The following is a 20,668-nucleotide window of genomic DNA, read 5'->3' as shown; positions in this document are numbered from 1 at the left end:
ACCAACCCATATATCACAGAGCTCAGCTTCTCTCCCTCTATCATATCCTGCTCTCGAATAGGATAGCACCTGACAGGTTCACTTTAGGGTGAGTAGAGTGTAAAAATCTAATGTTTTATTTTTGGTGAATTTTTGCTCAAATTGAGACACTCTGGGGCTCAGCTTATGCCAAAACTAGGGCTAGGATTGTTGGAAGGCATGCTAGAGTCAACCAGCACAAGCATTAACCCCATCCCCATGATGTCAATCTATGCCGATGTCTACGGTCTATTACTCTATGGTCGTAACATATGAAGTTCATCCCCAGGTTCATGTTCTCCCTATAATAATAAGAACTGTTCCTTATGTTTACATGGTGACAATTTGTGAATGTAAACCTTCCCATCACATAGATGTTGACTTTGACAAATCTTTATTTAAATATTTTTCACTTCCTGTAAGTTTTCCTGAAAAGTTGTGAGGATTTCCCAGTAAACACACTGCTGGTGGCCTTGGAGAGTCCTCTCTCCTTTTTAGGACATGTGGCATAGAGCGCTGTCCTTCGGCATCCAGCTGCACATACAGTAGATGTCAAGTTCAGCAACCACAATTTTTGCAACTGATACATTAAACATATCTCTCTATATTTTTCTCTATATATTTTTCCTATTGTTATTAATTTTCTAGCACTTAGTTGGTCCAATAATCGGGCCCTGTTCTTGTGCAGTGAGACAAATGTTCTGATCATCCAAATTTTATATGATGGCGTAGAGAAAATTTTAATCTATAGAATACAGCTTTTTGCATGTTAGACGGGTTGTCAATACAACAGAAACTAATGACCTATCTTCAGGTGGGTCATCAATATTAGATTCATCGGGGTCTAACAGCTGGGACACGCATTGAAAAACTATACAGTGTATGGAGATGCTCTGTATACTATATAGTTTCAGGTGCAGCAGCTGCCCAAAACTGCTAATCACTGGGTGTGCTGGGTGTTGGACCCCATACAATCTAATATTGATGACCTATCCTGAGGATACGTCATCTATATCTACAGCCATGACAACCATTTTATAAGCAAGCTAAGAACAAACCAGTAATTTAAAATCTGCCCCATTACAACTATCTAATTTGTCTAGTTTGTCTCATTTATGCCTATCTGGATCTGCCCCAGTGTTGTAACTGAAATCCAGAAATGCACCTAATTTATAGAGGATAACAGCTGAGCGCTATACTGGGTATCTCCAGAACTCCCATAGAAATGAATGGAACAGCCGTGCCCATGCCTGACCAGCCACTCTATTTATTTTGGAGGCTCCACAGGTTACAGGGTGGGGGTCCCAGAGGTAGGACCCCCACCGATCTATTAGTTATTCTCTATCCTGTGGATGTGTTTTCCTATACAGTGAGCCGCAAAAAATAAATGCACAAGTCCTATTCGATATTTGTGGACAATACTCGCTGGGCATTGGATTGTTGTGTTGGCAGATGTACCATCCAGTGCGTTATTGCCTTTCTCCATGCTCAGTGTCATATCAGGTGGGAGACTATGTGGCACTCTTATCTGCACTGCTAACAAGATGATATCCAGTGGTTGGATATGTGGCTTCCAGAGGCAAGCGAGGACTAGAGGATATTTGAGATAGTCATGCAGTGTTTTTTTCCTATGTTTAATGTCTTTATAAGATGGTGTGAATGCATAGTTACCAACTGTCCTGAATTTGCCAGGACTGTTCCTTATTTTTAGAGACAATCTCGGCAAATTTGCGCTGACCCGGGCCAAAAATGTGCAGGGCTTATGCAAACACCACCCATAAGTGGGCATTTCCATGCGGTTTCAGGGCGTTCCTGGAGGTGGGCTTATATGACCCGATTTTACCAACTGAAATGTTCAGCACTGTGAGAATACACCTAATAGGGTCTGAGCTTGACTAGGTGTACTTAGAGATTGGATGTGGTTGGAGGCATGGCTCCACAAAAAAATGGGAACCTCCTAATATGCCACTCTCTCTGGTCATTAAAAGTTGGGGATAGCTATTCTTACCCTTAATACGACATACAGAACCCTGCAGACCCTTAATAAGTCAATGCCCTGCAGGAGACACCGGTGGTATCCGTCATAGGACAGTTCCTGCACTGCACCATGGTTTCCATCAAACAGAAACTAGGATGAAAATGTGAATAAAACCATCTGTAAGAGAGATCGGCCTTACCATGACGTTCATCAGCCTGATAAGGGAGGATCATCATGCCCAATTGGAGTGATGTTTAGATTGTACCAGTGTGTAGCTAGGAGAATGGGGGCAATCGGTCATGTGCCATGAGGGTTGGTCATCAGGCCAACAAGCCACTTTGCCTGGGCCAAGGTATTTAAATACAGAGTAATTGCAGTGAACTGAAACTTTGCCCCAGTGATGGAAAGCCTACTGGCTCAGTGGTTATCACTGGTGCTGTGCAGCCCTGCTGTCCTAGGTTTGAATTCTGACCATGGACAACATCTGCATGGAGTTTGTATGTTCTCCCTGTGCTTATGCGAGTTTCCCCCTTTACTCCAAAGGTATACTGAGATGGTGAGTCCCACTGGGGACAGCGATGACGATGTCTGTAATGCCAACTGTTTCATTACAATCCCCCCAAATTTCTGCAATAATTATATGGACAATATTTTTGTTCACATTTTTGGTGCCATAGTGTAGGTTCCCCTGCGTGTAAATGAACATACATATGTTATTACTATTACTTGTTACTGTCAGTTACCAGTGCTATGTGGGGGATTTATTTAATAGAGTTAAGGGTCTCAGTGGATTTGGCTTGTGAAAATGTTTGTAATAAACATTTAATTTTGAAGTCGAGAGGGATTAGTCATACATTAAAGACATCTGTCCGGGCATTAATGCTTCTTAAACAAAGGCATCTCCAGCTGATGGGATAACCCCTTCACTCCCAGCACAGTTTAGTCAATGGTTGTAAACTCCTGAGTACAGTCTACTGAGCCCCAATTTACTAAGAAGTGATAAATGAGAGTAATGGTGGTCCAGAGTAACTCATGAGCGCCTCCCAGAGGTGATAAGAGCATCGGTGCTCCAATACAAAATCTGTTACAGGGCCGCCATTTACCATGTGTGATTTATAATACTGGAGTCTTCTCCTATGACAGAACAGCCTTTAGGCCCCCTTTGGCACTAGAGCCTAGTGTGGCTGCCATCTCTGCACTCCTTATAGCTATGCTCTTGGATAGGAGAAACTTTTCTTTATTTAATCCTAGCTGACCTGAGAGAAAGGTGTCATGGATATGGTATAGATACATGGATCCATATCAGTATACCAATATTACATGTGATACAATACAGTTCCATATTCTTCTCCATATTACAGTCAAAAAGCACACGTGTGCATGAGTGGATGCTCCAACAGCAGGCATCAGGTTTAAAAAGATTGCACATGTAGGTATCAGTCAACCCTAGCAGGCATGTTTCTGCTTCACACTGAATCATTTGGATCTGTAGTTCTTATCTGTAGTTTCCTAACAGTTCACAAACACTGGCTGGCCCTAGTGACATACATGTAGACAGCACAACACACTTCCGGTCCAGCGGGGACCAGAAGCAGAGCAGAAGGAAGCTCAGCACTGGAAACGGAATGTCGGTGACAAGTCATGTCTTTTTTTTAATTAGAATAAATCGCTTGGTCCAAGTTTTACAATCTGCAAGCTTCTAGGGGGGAAAGGATTTGGCTGTTTAGCCATTTTAGCATTAAGTACCTTCTGTGTTTCTCTTGTGTAATGTATCTGCAAGTAATATGATTTTTTATTGTACTTCATTACTGATAAATAAGTTTAAATGGTATGACTACCAGAATAATTTTTGACACATCTGACATCAAAATTCTTGCACTAAGTCCAGTAGTGTAGTACGTCATCAGTCAGCCTGCTTGACCAAAGCTAATAGTAATGTACTGCATCAGCAAAGTACTGAAAAGCTAAGGAACGGCATGTTACTTTTATCTGTAGTGCGGGTTTATACTGTAATAATTGACTTGGTACCATGTTTAGAGAAGATATAGTGGAAACAATTCCATCTCTGTGCTTCAGTAGCATGCAGTATGAATAGGATGGAGCTTCAGTCAACCCTTAAAAGGGTTTTCCAAGATTTTTATACTGATGACCTTTCCTTAGGATTTGATCGGTGGGGGTCCGACACCTGGGAACCCCACCGATCAGCTGTTTTAAGAAGGCACTGTGCTCCTGTCAAATGGTGTTCATGCAAGCAGGACGTCAAGTGGCTGCTAGATATCCTGGAGTATTACAACCTGTAGAATTAATCAAGGGGAATATTGTGTTCAGTTGGTGCTTCCAAAGTCATACCTAAAGTTGCTAATTTTTTAAAATTACTTTTTATAATTTTTTCTATCATGACTCAGTTAAATTATTAAGAATTTTTAGTCTTCATAATAGATAATAACACAAATACAAGGGCCCGTAGGTTCACACATTGTGGATTAGGGATGAGCAAACTTCTTGTTTTGTGTCTCATTCATTGAATTTTTCAAAAAAGTTTATTTGTAGTATCTGAATCAATTTGCACAAATCAAATATGCTCCAGTTGCCCTCAAGCTGCTGGCTTCTCTCTGCTCACCAAGCACAGCGGCATAAATTGTATAGCGGCTGTCCTTGGTATAGCGCTCAGCTCTATTCCCTTGAATGGGGCTGAGCTGCTCTTAGGCCATGTGAACGATGAACATATAGTCACTCTGCCTAGGAAGAGCAAAGAGAAGGCCGCGGCACTTACAGGTGCACCAGTGCCTTCTTAAACAGCTGATCGTGGGGGTCTCCGGTGTCGGACCCCCACCAGTCAGATACTGGTGACCTATCCTGAGGATAAGATAGGTCATCAGTATAAAAAAATTGCAGAAAACCCCTTTAACTCATGATAAATGAGAATTGAAACGCACACACTGTACTTGAGGTTTTGGCTCCACTCAGATTTTTGTTATATGCTACTGTAACTGCACTTGTATGATAAAATTACATATGGGGGGGAAGGTTCAAATCAAATGTCATGAGTTAAATTTGACTCAATGGGGCAGTTTTACTAATCCTGCAGATGGTGCAAGCTTAGACAAGTTGTCTAGACCTGCACCAGTTTTGTCACAGGGGCTCAGGCTGGATGATACATCTGGTGCAGGGATAGACTTTTTTCTCTGACCATACCAATTATTGGTTGGTGTACTTCGAGACAGAATTTTACGCCAGAATTATGGCTCAAGTTTGGCGCAAAATTTCACCTCTTGGCCCCTGCCCTTTTCTTGTGAAGCCAGATGCGTCAAATTGTTCCACAGATGCGTCAATTTGTTCCACCTTTTGTCTCAAATTACACCAAAATGTTGGTGCTCTCAAATTAGTAAATATGTGCCAATGTATTCCCATGGACTGCAAAAATCTGAGGTTATCTATCACTATTGGGTCTTTTTTCCCCCATAATCTATTCACATGACATTAAAGAGGTTGACTCATTACAAAAGCTTATCTCCTATCCACAGGATAAGGGATGTGTCTGGTTGGCAGGGGTCCAACTCTTGGGGCCTCCACCAATCACAAGAATGGGGGTCTTGTGCGGTGGTGTACCTTCCATGTAGGCTGACCACTCAACTGTTATGGGTCCCAGGGGGAGGTGGGTGTGCGTGCAGCACTGAATAACATCTTTTCATTAAGAAAACACTGTATTTTCATGCAGCTGCCACTAGGGGCAGCTCAGTGCAAGTCAATGAGAACATTACAAATTCCTAAGCACTGAGCTCCCCCTAGTGGTGGCTGCAGGCAGTTAGCTTTATGATAGAAGGGAAGAAGATGGATCAATATATTCATTCCAGTTGTCTGGCATGAACACATTGAGAAATACCGTGGTCAGAATGAGCGCCATATTTATGAAGCAACTTTTCCACTTTTTCCACCACAGAAAAGAATTCAATTTATTTAGTCTAAATAAGAGACATCAAAGGGGGTTAGAGCCTACAATAACCCAAAAACTGATCCTCACTCCCCAACTTACTGCAACTTGTACAAAAAAAGAGCAAGGATTTAACAAGGTAAAAAAATCTCATTTTATTTATTATAAATCACATGAACATTACAGGTGAGACTTAAAAGGGACAGAACATGGAGACTGGGCCACAAGAGGGCTCTGCAATGTGGAGAATCACAATGGGGGATAATGTGACCATATACAGCAGGTAACAGACAAATTATTAATTAATTGTCTGTTACCTGCTGTATATGGTCACATTATCCCCCATTGTGATTCTCCACATTGCAGAGCCCTCTTGTGGCCCAGTCTCCATGTTCTGTCCCTTTTAAGTCTCACCTGTAATGATTATGTGATTTATATTGAATAAAATGAGATTTTTTTACCTTGTTAAATCCTTGCTCTTTTTTTGTACAAGAGACATCAAAGGGGGGACATAATTAACCTATATAAATGACTCGTACAAATAAGATGGTGAAAAGCTATTCCATGTAATCCCCCCAAAAGATGGGGGCACTGAAGAATAAGTTCAGTCTTTTTTACTGTAAGAACTGTAAACCTGTGGAATAGTCTATCTCAGGACGTGGTCACAGCAGGAACGGTGGACAGTTTCATAAAGGGCGTAGATTAATTATTAAAAGTAACTGACATTAATGCTTATGAAAATGTGTAGAAATCTGAGTCTCATTCCCCTTTTCTAAAATTCACATCCTCACCTACTCCTTGGTTGAACTTGATAGACTTATGTCATTTTTCAACCTTAGTAAAGGGGTTGTCTCACCTCAACAAATGGCATTTATGATGTAGAGGAAGTTAATACAAGGCACTTGCTAATGTATTGTTATTACCCATATTGCTCCCTTTGCTGCCCGATTCATTTTTCCATCACATTCTACACTGCTCATTTCCATGGTTACAACCACCCTGTAATTCATCAGTGGTGGTCAAGCTTGCACACTATAGGAAAAAACATCAACCTCTCTGGTGTCCGGGACCATGGGAGCTCACATAGGCTGGTGCTTTTATCTATAGTCTGCAAGCACGACCACCACTGATGGATTGCAGGGTGGTCTGTAACCATGGAAACAAGCAGTGTATAATGTGATAGAAAAATGAATCCAGCCAGCAAAGGAAGCAATATGGACAATCACAGTACATTAGTAAGTGCCTTGTGTTAACTTTCTCTACATGATCAATGCCACTTACTGAAGTGAGACAACCCCTTTAAACCATGTAACTATGTAAGAAGTTAGATAAAGTTGGTGAGGTGGAGCTCGACATTTTTATTACATTTTAACTTAAAATTTCTTATGCTTAATAAAAAAAAAAACATAAACTCATCAGGAGTCTGGGTCATTGTGCTTTGCTTTGCCTGGGAGTGATTGTTACAATCGTACTACGAAACTGGATGGGGCAAGGGGACTCTATAAAATCTGTGTACTACCTTGGTCTCATGTCCACCATTTGGATACAGGGGTCACAGCTTTGCGCTGCTCCATTCAACCCAGGACTCCGGAGGAGTACAAGTGCTCGGCTACCTGCAGAGGTGACCACTACTCTATTCAAATGGTGGAACACGCGGTCCCCATTCTCTTGATGGTAGAGGTCACTGAATAGCTGTAGAGGCCACGTGGGCGTTATCACTGCAGAATAAGTACCACTGGAGCGGTGGTGCTGGAGCTGCAGGGGACAGATGAGTATTCTTTTTTTTATTTTATCCCATCCCCTACTTGTAGCCATTTTGGCTAAAATCCAGGACAACCCCTTTAACAGTTATGAGCAAGAACTGAAGAGTGCTCCTCTGATTACCACCCATTTTCATGCACTAGACTGACTACGAAGCAGGACAGAGCGTCTCGATCGTGTCACCTGAAGTGACATTAAATTAGGGACCTGGAGAAGCTCTTGGACACAAAGAAGAAAACTCTGCAAGGACTGAATTCAACTCCATATACTTGTACAGGCAGCATCCCTGTGGGTTCCTCTCCGTAAGGGCTCATGCACACGACCGTATGTATTTTGCGGTCTGCAAAAACGGAGCCGCAAAAAATACGGATGACGTCCGTGTGCATTCCATATTTTGCGGAACGGAACAGCTGGCCCCTAATAGAACAGTACTATCCTTGTCCATAATGCGGACAATAATAGGGCGTGTTCTATTTTTTTGCGGAACGGAAATATGGACATACGGAAATGGAATGCACACAGAGCAACTTATGTATTAAAAAAGAAAGAAAAGAAACGGAACAGAAACGGAACAGACACGAAAAATAAATACGTTTGTGTACATGAGCCCTAATTCCTACATCAGTGGCTTCCACCACCTCTATTAATGACGTTGGTAAAACAGATGTGAAATAATAAAAAAAGCTGAGACTTCCACCAGGCACTGACTTGACAGAGAGAGAGAGACTGTGAAATGAAATTGTGCCCCCTGCTGAACTGAAATTGGAACTACAACTGCACATGAACAGGAACCAGATGGTTTGCAACATAAAGCACATAGGTCCCTCAAGCTTTTAGATGACATGATCCATTACATCATCACCTAAAAAACGTCCCGTAATCCTTTACAGTCACAAACTATCGAGAAGAATACGAAGCTGACGGAGACAGGGTTTTACTCAGTAAGTATTGCCACAGAATAGTTCCGTAGCACACATAATGTAAAATTGCACATATAGAAGTGTAGCAGCAAGGTGTTTCTATGGCTTCTATTGGTATGGGTGCCTCATATACATATCCTCTGCTTTGTTATACACGTCTGGCGAAGAAGGAGTTATCATGGGTGTCTGCGATACAGAATTGATGTGTCTGCTTCTGATGCCAGCATTTCTCTGCCCTTAAAAACTCTCCATTTATGGAAAGCTACTGACTTCCCCGCACACGATACTCCAACGACGAAGAAGATTAACCCTTACAGATATATGGGCTACATGTTCCAGCACTAATATAGAGAAGATACAAAATGGACACATTGTAGAACATCTTCTCTAGATGTATTAATTATCGTGGTTTCTTTATAAAATCCCTACACTTATCAATGTCTCTGCTTGCTGTTAATGAATTGAAACCTTCAGTGTCTACTTCAGTCCTGGTCATGTGATGATCAGGCAGGTGCACAGCTCGTTACAAGGCTTCATTTACACAGTGCAGATATGGCCGGTCTTTTGCGTCAGTGAGTGAACGTAACAATTTTTTTGTTTGATAACGCCACTCTGACCCTTAAAAAGTGATCATCCAGACAACCTGGGGAACGAACACTATATGGTGTATAACACAGTATAACACTTATATGGTGACCTCCTTTACACCTTTTTTAGTTGCAGATGTGATAATTCTTGAATTCCTCTTCTGTCATCCAAGATGGCTGCACTCCTTCTTAGACTACCTGATGCCCTCAGAGTGGCCAGCACTGCTCATGGGATGCGAACAGTAGAGCTGGACAAGCAGGACGTGTCTTGGACAATCGATGCACATTATGAATCAGGTAGTCTGAGAAGCCATTTAGCCATCTTGGATGTGCAGCGGCATGCTGAGGAGTGCGCAGACGAAGGGAGTGGTGGTTGTGGCCCTGAGGGTGGTTGTACGACTTGCAGATTACAGTGGCAATCTCCCCTCTAGCTCTCCCTGGGGTCGTGCAATGACTGAAGGGCACACACTTATTTCTCTGAGGGCACACCCTGCTATTGGGGCTTATGCCTAGTGGTAGTTGGAGTGCCCTTGATGTTAGGTGTTGGTCTGGGTGCAGGGCCAGAAAGCAGGTGCAATGGCCAGAAAATGGTGGAGTCACTAACCAGGCCAGTTGGTATTTATAAATAAGTCTCTCTTTATTAAAGTGTATAATAGGAGGAGTAGTATATCCAACAAGGCACATATCCCCAACAGCAGTGTATGGACAGCAATAATGATGGAGGTTGTAGTACTCCTTCTCTCTGTCTCTCTAAAGTCTTTCTACCGAACCTGAGGCATGCAATGAGGTGCTTGGTAAATGCCACTGCAAATTCCTGGACTGATGCAGACTTAAGATACAGTTGACCAAACTGTCTCAAAATGTGGAAGGGTAATGTAGCAATACTCCCTCTCACCGTGATAAGGTCTCTCTGCCATAAATGTGTACAATACTTTTCCTTTTATCTGGAGCACTTTTGGTAATAAAGTTGCTTCTTTGGCTATAGAAGTCTCTGAGTTGAAGGTTCTCTGAGCTCACAACAAGTTCTGAGGCGTTTGCACATGTAGGTCTTCACTGTAGCACAGCTAGACTCTTTATTCTGACTAACCAGGGGGCGGACCGTGGTACATCTCCTGGCAATCTAACAGGATGAGCCAAGGTGGTTAACCCCTAAGGTGGATTTACACGTCCAGACAATCAGTTAGATTATCAGGAATAATCCTTCAAACGCTCGTTCCGAACAATCTGCGTAAAGGTGCGGCAGATCTCCAGATGAACGAGTTCAATGTTCGTTCATTGGCTGAAATGATTACGTTAGTGCAGGCACATAAACTATCGCTTCTGGGCAGCAGATCGTGGTGTCTAAAAAGCGATCTGCTGCCCAGAAACAATGCAGCTGTATGAGGACAAGCGATTGCAAGAGCGATCTCTCAGCCTCATACTGTGGAGGGGATCGCTGCGTGTAAATACAGCGATCTCCTCCACTGAACGAGCAGCCGTCTGTCGGGAAGGAATGCTGTGTAAATGCACCTTCACTGTCCAAATGATGCTACCAGGTACACAGATATAACAAATCACAACATTTAACTCATCAGCAATTAACCCTTTATAAAATTCTGTAAGAGGAAACCTCCTTTTACGCAAACTATCGAGTAATGAATATAAAAAGAAATGTGAATCTGGCAGTCACTGAGGTGATGGAAAGACCAATAAGCCCAAGGGTGTAAGGATTTCATGGTTTGATTTAGTAAATCCAGGGCAGCAGCTACTCTGCTTATTAATGCCAAAAACTCTCAGCTCCATAAATCTGTTAGGAAGTTGTTGGAATGAATGACAAACAACACAGGTTTGTATGATGGACATACAGCAGTTCCCAAATTGTCCTTCACTGGACAATTAGATGTCTGTAATTGCCCATAACCAGCAAGACAAAACTGGATAAAAAACCATAAAACTAAACTGTTACTGTAAAGGAATAGTTCCAAATATGAATTCATACTTCAGTATAGTGGTCAGCCTGTGACACTGACTCGCATGGATTTTAGAAGAAGTATATGCTATAAATATTTCTATTTATTGTATGAATCATATTTTAAGGATTCCTAAAACCTTGTGGCCTTGATGTAAAAAGAGATGGTGCAGTCACCAGAGTGGGAGTAAGGTAGGATGATGCTGTTTGTGGACCAGGGTGTGGTGTACTCGCTCTCACGGTCTACTGGTGAGACATAGACATTGGTCAGGCCAGGGAAAAAGTGACAGTTGTGACTTAAAATTTTCATTTATATTACAAATCCCTACAGTCAAAGCATCTGTATTTGTAAAACCCATTTATGCTTTGTATTTACACAATCAGGTGTTTGTAGACCCAATACTGTATCGTGTATTCCAATCATGTATTATATGTACAGCCAATCCTGTATTCTGTGTATACCCAATCCTGTGTGATATTTATACCCAATCCTGTGTGATATGAATTCCGTATCCTGTGTTCTATGTATACTCTATTCTGTATTCTATGTATACCCAATCCTGTGCCCTATTTATGCCCAATTCTGTGTTCTGTGTATTCCCAATTCTGTGTGATATGTATACCCAATCCTGTGCGCTATTTATGTCGAATCCTGTGTTCTGTGTATACCCAATCCTGTGATATGTATATCTTATGTGTTTTTTGTATATCCAATAACGTGTTCTATGTATATTAAATCCTGTGTCCTATTTATGCCACTTTCCGTGTTCTATGTATATCCAATCCTGCGTGATGTGTATACCCAATCCTGTGTTCTGTACATACCGCTGTATTGGAGAAAACTTTCAGCCTTGGCTCAGATTCACAGGATTCAGATATGGTCAATACTACTGCCATATAAAAACGGAAAGTGTTCAGTGCTCCTACCTTTCTCACTACTTACTGAGCATGAGTAATATTTATATTACCTACCATTACCTATTATCACCTCCTTTAGTGGTCCTGGTAATTTACTTTAATTTGTACTTTTAGCTGTCCACATAGCAATGTCTGTGCTTTGCCAGAGCCCTATGATGACATCAGCAGAAGGACGTTACACCAGCATGGGTGCGGTCTTGTTGGCAGAAGCTCCTGGTTTACACGGCTGGTCAAAAGAGCCAACTTGTAAGGCGGGAATTTTAAAATATAACTATGACTTCCATTTTTATGGACAGTAGTCATGTCATATGTCAAACCGCCCACTTTATTTATAGTTATTTTATTTAATGCACTTATATAACGCTACTATATTCCACAGCGCTTTACAGACATTAGCATCAAGCTGTCCGCAAATGAGGCTCGCAATCTAAGTTCCCTATCAGTATGTCACCTTAAAGTATAAGTAACATACATAACGTGTAAGCATGTAACATATGGATAAAGATGTATAAAAGAGGACACATATGGATCCAGATATTTAATAACCAATCTATTCTGGCCAAGAAGATAACGTAATATACCGTATATCCTTGTCATCCCATACGTCAGAAGGCTGTCTAGGCATGCTGGGAGATGTAGCCGTGCTATAACTGGAGAGCCACAAGTTAGGGACCATTGGTCTATAGTCGTCTATCCTCCTGATTTCACTGACTATAATACCCTGATACAACTTGCCAAGAAATGTAGAAATAGACATAAGTTCAATAAGAAACCCTAAGAAAATAATGCATCTACAGAGATCTGTTATTTTACCCTACAATGACAACTTTAAAAAGTAGCATCGCACATCATTTATAGGACTGCCCTTTCAACCTTTTTCATATTTCCAATCCCACCAATGATTTATGATGCCAGGGTTCTTCTGAGTAGCCTATGACAAGGTTCAACCAGATACAGTGGTAACAAAATGTGATGCCACTGACCATAAAAAAAAAAGATTCTGTTCTGTACCAATGGTTTTTAGCAAGCTGGGACCAATAAAACAGTGCCATAAGGTGTTAGACATGTGGGGGTACCTCCAGGCTGTAGAAGATATGCCCAGGCTACTCTAATATCAACAGTGTCGAAATGGGAATGGTGAGAAGTAATATGACATTAACTTATATTGGTCCATTGGTATCATAAAAGCATGCAATGTTAATACATGGCTCTTATGATGGTAACTTAAAACGTTACGATCATTTTCCCGCCAGAAGGGGAGCTAAAACCGTTTTCCATATGAGGCAGTGGACTAGTTAGACACACCCCTGTATACAGAGTAAGGGTGTGTATCATGGGGCCATCTCACATTTTATTAAACCGCAATCAACATGTAGAATGTGCATGAGGTAGTGGATTTCACTAAAGTCAAACAGTTAACATGAACTTACATGAATAAAACCAGATAGTAAACAATGTAAGAGTGCTGTCAAACGGAGTCACACCGAAATAGAATAAGAAAAAGCAGAGACATTGCAGCAGCTGCAAAGCAATGATTCAAGACATTGTAAAGAAAAAAAATCCCTATGCATATGTTATATATGTTATATAGCTATCTATCTAGAGCAGTGTTCAGCAATCAGTGGCTCGACGCCACATGTCCCCCTAGGTGTGGCTCGCCAACTGGTGGTTCCTACAGGTAATATTGTTCTCTACTGGAACCATGAATACCAAAGTATTACTAGAACTTGGCACAAGGGTAAGACCTATACCACGTAGGTTCCTCTCTTATGTTCATTGTGGCCAAACACCACCCAATGTGTTTGAAAGTGGCTCATGACCAACAAAAGGATGGGGACCTATGATCTTGAGAAACAGTATATATATATATATATCTACAGAGTTTCAATCAAGGACCACATACACTAACAGTGTACCGATGTATAATTATGTGGACTTGAGGTAGGCAGTCTGTGGTTGACCAACTGCTGTGAGACTATGTGTTTTAGCAAATAAAACATATATCTGGTGGTTAGGCAGTGGTGCAAATTGTAGTCCTGTAATATGGTGAACCATAAATTGTCCCAAAGTGGTCTGTTATGTGATACATGAAAAATATAGGCGATAGATACCGTAACTGAATGCAACAAGCTTAACATGCAAGCACAAACATGAGCACAAGACAATCAGAAAAAAATGACAAAAAAACAAATAAACAAAAGCAGCATAGACCAAATGTGCAAGATACACTGATCGGTGACAAGCAGTAAAACACAAAACACCTCCAAATAATTAGAGAAGAGAAGCAGAAAAGTGTGGAAGCCATGACGATGATTAATCAGGTAGATGATGATGATAAATTACAACATATAGCCAGTCCTAATATAGGGCAGATGACAAAACCATCGAAATGCAGAGCATTAGGAGAAAATACTCATTTAGATTGCATTTCAAAGCCTACAAAAGTGATTCCTAGAAGAGCAGACACACCCACATGGCAATGAGGAACTAATGGAAGCCAGCCGGACATCTGTCTCCAGGATTCCTCCCCTCTCCCGGGCTCTGCATCTTGTCATCTTTAACCATCTCATTGCACAGCTCATAGCAAAACTAACCTCATTTGGCCAAATGTAACAGAGTATCAAATACCACGTTTTACTACACTTGGGTACAAGCCCTGTTATAGCAGATATTGGACCTACACCTGATCTTTGAACACTTGTGTATGATCAATTTATACAACACTAGATTACAATGATTACAATCTCTTTACTGTTCTTTATTGTATTGTGCTATATTGCATTATACTGATATCAGTCTGACTGTCTGACTCTTTCTCATTCCCTGCACTCCCACTGTGGCTCCTTGATGTCTACAGTCTGCACACTTTGATACCTGAGTTAAAATAATGCATTAGATATACCTGCAATATAAGGATGAGCTGACAACCTCAGCATTGGAGCATCTCTGCTGAGTCTGCGCCTTCATTCTAGTAAAATACATGCATCATCTTGAGGAAAATGCGTATGTTCTGAAATGGTTATTGGCTATATTATATAAGTTAGAATACATTTTCTTATCATACCCCTGAGCTGAAGCGATAGAAGATAACTTGTCAGCTTCACACTTGTGTGCCAGTCATGTTCCTCAGGCAGGATCCCTCTGATGCTAGTTTCTCCTATGGGTAATGGGAAGGACAGTAGAGGCGTCCAGCTGCAGAGATTGAAGGAAGCAGCACAGGACTGAAAGAGAGAAAGCCAGTCCCTCACAATCCCTGCCCAAATGAGAAGCAGTTCAAAATACCCTCCCCCTCTGAACCTGCCCCCCCACCTTCCCTCTAACCTGCCCCCTCTTTTAAAACTTTCCCCATCTGGCTCCTATCACAGGCTGAAGTCATTGCTTTATGTTTAACCCTCAAACCGTTCTGGAACTTATGTATCATAACCACCACCAAATCCCCTGACTTCGTAAATGAAGCAAAACCAAGGTGGTCTGTTCTGGACAGAATTGTCTAACCGTTGGTGGAAATAAACAGGCCAGACTGGAGAAGATGTGCTAACATGCTGCAATTAGGTTCTGCAAATAAAACATAACAGTACAAGAGTCACGGCGCCAAATGACCATGAGAAGTAAGCACTGAGGTCCTACAGACAAGAACTCCAGGGCACATGAACATATCCTCACTGCTCATCAATGGACACTCAAGATGGAAGTGAGATAAGAGTTATCTGTCTGATAAGCTGTGTATTAAGTGTCCTGGGTTCCTCTCCCAGCCCCCTCTGCTTTAATTCTGCAGTCACTGTCTTCCCTTCAGAGTGAATGAGTTGAAATTGTCCAGCAGGAAGCTCACAAAACTTGGCAATTACACTATTTCTTTGCACATTTTGACTACTGCTGTGAAAAAAATGTTCAAATGCATGCGAACTCTGAGGAATTCGAAAAGATACGGTACATACATTCAGAAAATATCTCTGGTGTCCTCCATTGTTATATGTGGTTCCGCTCCTTAAAGGGGTTGTCCAGGATTTTACTATTGATGGCCCCTGCCCAGGATAGCCCATAAATACTGTATCTGATCAGCAGGGGACTGACACACCCCTCCCCCACTGATCAGATGGTTTGGGGCAGCCCTAGTGCTGGAAATACACAACTGTGTACATTGTGTAGTGGACGGAGCTGGTTACCGAATCACTTTCAATCTGAAGCTGCTTTCAATCCCTCCAATCGGAGCAGTAACCAGCTACATCCACTACACCGTGAACAGAGCCGCGTAGTTGTGGCTTCAGCTTCCGGAGCAACCCGGGCGTGCGATGTCGGATCCCGACAGATCAGATATTGCTGGCCTACCTTGAAGGTAGACCTTCAACAGCACAATCCTGGACAAACCATTTAAGCTGGCCATACACATAATCATCCGAACACGCCAAATGACGGAGCCACTGACGGAGGTGTCTGGCTGCAGCTTTCTCTCCTCTTCCCATTCACTACATAAGCATACTTGACCAATCCAAGCATGCATATGTATAGGAGGAGCAGTCCAACAACTACAGTATCTTATGTGTATGGCAATTAGAGATGAGCGAATTTCTTAAAAGTTCGTTTCGGCTGATTCGCCAAATTTCACAAAAAAATTTGCTTTGTGACTTCGTAACAAAGCGCATTTTTTTGTAAGTAGCGGGTGCAATGACAGGGAGCTGAGATAGCGCCGTCCCCGTCATTGCACCCCTCAGATGTCGCCTTCATACATGATCGCGGCATCTGAGTGTAAAATTACCAATAAAGAAAAATTAAATCAAACTTACCGCCTCCATTGGCTTACGATGGGCAGGCCGTCACCATCTTGCTTGAAGATCCTGTGCGGCGCGAGATTACTTCATCACGCTGGCTGGTGACGTATGACGTCATGATGCCGGGCCGGCGTGATGATGTAATCTCGCGCCACACGGGATTTCGGTCGAGATCTTCAAGCAAAATGGAGGCTGGCGGCCCGTCGCGAGTAAATGGAGGCGGCAAGTTTGATTTAATTTTTCTTTATTGTTAATTTTACACTCAGATGCCGCGATCATGTATGAACGTGACATCTGAGAGGTACAATGACGGGGACGGCGCTATCGCAGCCCCCTGTCATTGCACCCGCTGCTTACAAAAGAATGCGCTTTGTGACGAAGTAATTCATCACAAAGCAAATTTTTTTGTGAAATTTGGTGAATCAGCCGAATCGAACTTTTTAGAAATTCGCTCATCTCTAATTGCAATACACATAAGATAATGTAGTTGTTGGACTGCTCCTCCTACTATTTGGTGGCATGTCACAATAATCCCCTCTGCATGTGGACAAATGATTGCTACGATGATCTTTAGTCCCCATGTAGTTTAATTGGTTGTCTAGCAATATAATATTGATGGCCTATCCTCATGATAAGTCATCAATATCAGATTCACTGGTGTCCCGCTCCCAGCAGCCCTGCCGATCCGCCGTTTATTTATCTATTTTACTAAAGGTACCTTCACACAAAGCTATTATCGGTACGATAGAGCGACGAATGAGTCATTTTGGGGTGTAGTGAATGATTCAACAATTAGCTTTTAGACATGACGATTATCATTCGAAACATCGTAGTGCAATCACATAATCCATGGTTGGTAAAATAGACTGCAGTATTTACAAAAAGCCATGCTATGTTCCACCTTCTTCACACCCTCATCCCCCTCCATCTTCAATATCTCCACCTTCATCTCCTGTTTAAATATACTAGACCAGACCGTACTTGGGTATCCTCAAACTGCGGCCCTCAAGATGTTGTAAAACTACAACTCCCACAATGCCCTGCTGTAGGCTGATACCTGTAGGCTGTTCGGGAATGCTGGGAGCTGTAGTTTTGCAACAGCTGGAGGGCCGCAGTTTGAGGATGCCTGTACTAGACGGTTCCACCTTTAACCAGTCCACACTTTGGAAGATGAGCCGGCGGGATAAACATCGCCTTGCCAAAGCAATGGTGGAGTATATCATCAATTTTGAGCTTGCGATAATCCAAAGAAAACACAGAAGGAGGAGGAGGCACCCTTTACAAGCACCATTGTTCGACTCCATATTCGCAATGCCTTCCAAACGGGAAAGTTTAAAAGTGACGTCCCCTTTCTTCCCTCCCACATATTCAGATTCATTGATAAAGAAACTAAAGACAACTTTAAAATTTGAAAAGTGAAATTGAAATTGTAAATGTTCGCACGTACGCCCGCCTACCCAAATTTTGAGTGGCGTGCTTGCATTAAACGATTGCTGTTTATATGAATCTTTAACGACCAACGATGATTTTTGCGCCTACACAAACAATCGGACCAGCGAGAATTCTACCGACTGTCGCTAGTCGCTCGTTCGTTTACAGCTTTTACACAGCACGATAATTGTGCAGTTTTGCACGATTGAACGAGAATTGACATGATAATCTGCTCCTGTAAAAGTACCTATAGTTTACCAGTGCACATTCTCCTTTGTAGTAGCGGTGCAGTGTAACTACAACTGCTCGTTGCGTTCACTTGAGTGGATACTGTACAGTAGGTCATTGATATTACACAACCCCTTTAAAAGTTTACCAGCAGTACATCCCTCTAACCGATGGCACCTTTACGCAGGGCAATTATCAGGAACAAGCATTCATATGAACATTCATCCCCGATAATTGCCCCAATCCTTGGCCCATGTAACAGGACATTTAGGTGATTAGTAGTTTATGTGGACATACCCATTAGATATTTGTTATTCTAATGCTCAATCACCCTACAGGTATCTTCCCCAAACCAGCCCCCATACATATACACTCTTTGCTCAACCGACTGTGCATGTGACTTAATCGAGAGAGTGGAATAAGCCGCTGCCATGCACCTCTGGCAGTGGCTTTCCTCCTGAGAACTAAAGAATCGAAAAGCCCAAACCTTTTCTATCTTGGCAAATGAAATTGAGGCCATGGTACTGATAGTATTGTGGTCCAGTTCTGTGCCCCAGATAGGTGTTGCTGACCCTTGTTTTTAGTTATTTGGTACCCCAGACAACCTATGGTTTTTGGTAATAATCTACACATATGCTCTGTCTTAGGCCTTGCACAAAGTCGCATTACAACTCCATTTCATATTGTTGTAATAGTTCACCTACTGCAATTTCATATGGAGACCGAGAGAGATTTTTTCTCTTTAGTTTCTTTAATCTCGCAATCTCTATCTGGCAATAAGAGGAGAATTTTGTCCAAATTTTTGCTGGATTCAATCAGTTGTGCTTTGGTACTGGGAAGAAAGAAACAACAGAAGACGAGATTTAGAGCTTGGGAGCTCCAACCCGTTTTCCAGCTCCTTACTGCTCCCTGCTTGGCCTCGCTGTGTAAAGTGACTCGTTGTCTACAAAGGGGATGTAGGCAAAATCCTGTTATAAAAGAGTGATTATTGGTCAGAATTATGTGTTATTTATGAAACCGTATATATAGAGATGAGTGACTCGAAGTTGACGAAGTGGAATTCAATACGAATTTCAGGAAAAAAAAATTCGCACCGAATCCGAATTTCCTGACATTTCGTGGTAACAAATCTCATTTTTTCCTAAAATGGCTGCTGCACGTTAGGACATGGAGCAAAAAACTCTGGGAACGAGGGATCACCCACAATACCATGCATGCAGCTAATCAGCAGCCAGCCAGCTCTGTGATGTCACAGCCCTATAAATAGCCTCAGCCATCTTGGATTCAGCCATTTTCCAGTGTACTTAGTGCAGGGAGAGACGTCAGCAGGGACAGTGCTAGGAAAGACTTGAAAACTTTTATTTTGCTGAATAGAAGTTCAGGGAAAGATCATTAGAAGTGTAGGGAAAGAATAGGGAGGAATTATTCCACACTATAAAAGCAGAACAGCAGGGTTCAGTAGGGGAGATTACAGCCTGGTAATAGGAACAATCCTATTACACCTTACTACACTGACTGGGGATCCAAATTGCCATTATACAGCTCTGTATTTCCAGCAAACCTGTCTTGTAATTGGGGTGCAAGTGGTTTGTGATAAAGCCATTAACAGGGTGTATTACTAGGAAATATTTCTACGTCTTATTAGCTGTTGTGCGGTGCAGTTATATGTTCTAAAGCCTTTTTTGGCGTGTATTAGTGCAAAAAAGGGCTTATTATTGGCCGTTGTGTGGTGAAGTGAAAAATTACAGCTTTTTTGGCGTGTATTAGGGGAAAACAAAAAGTATTATTTGCCATTCAACGTTGCAGTTCTATGTTCTAAAGCCTTTTTTGGGGTGTATTAGTGGAAAAAAGGGGCTTATTAACCATTGTGTGGTGAAGTGAGAAAATTGACAGCCTTTTTTGGGGTGTATTAGTGGGGAAAAAAAGTATTACCCAGTAAAGCTTTTTTTGGTGTGTATAAGTGGAAAAAAATAAGGGCTTATTTGCAGTTCAGCGGTGCAGTTATATGTTCTAAAGCCTTTTTTGGGGTGTATTAGTGGGGAAAAAAGGGCTAATTACGCTACTTTCACACTAGCGTTTTTGCTGAATCCGGCAGGGTTCAGAAAAAACGCTTCCGTTACTGATAATACAACCATCTGCATCCGTTATGAACGGATCCGGTTGTATTATTTTTAACATAGCC

General features: G+C 41.9%; 1 protein-coding gene across 6 annotated transcripts in view; it reads right to left on the bottom strand.

Moving 5' to 3' along the window:
- The window catches only part of COL6A3 (collagen type VI alpha 3 chain), a 107,630-nt gene extending 92,313 nt beyond the window's left edge, over positions 1-15,317 (bottom strand). For 5 of the 6 annotated variants that reach the window (XM_040439885.1, XM_040439886.1, XM_040439887.1 and 2 more), the window contains exon 1: positions 15,126-15,317. The gene's annotated coding sequence lies outside the window, so the exon portion shown is untranslated. The remainder of the gene's footprint in view (positions 1-15,125) is intronic. The other variant, XM_040439891.1, reaches the window with a different exon arrangement.
- Positions 15,318-20,668: the final 5,351 nt, after the last annotated feature.

The sequence above is a fragment of the Bufo bufo genome, chromosome 7 (assembly GCF_905171765.1).
Source record: "Bufo bufo chromosome 7, aBufBuf1.1, whole genome shotgun sequence".
Lineage (NCBI taxonomy): Eukaryota > Metazoa > Chordata > Amphibia > Anura > Bufonidae > Bufo > Bufo bufo.
Note: the sequence above shows the minus strand (reverse complement) of the source record. Positions and strands in the feature narration are given on the sequence as shown.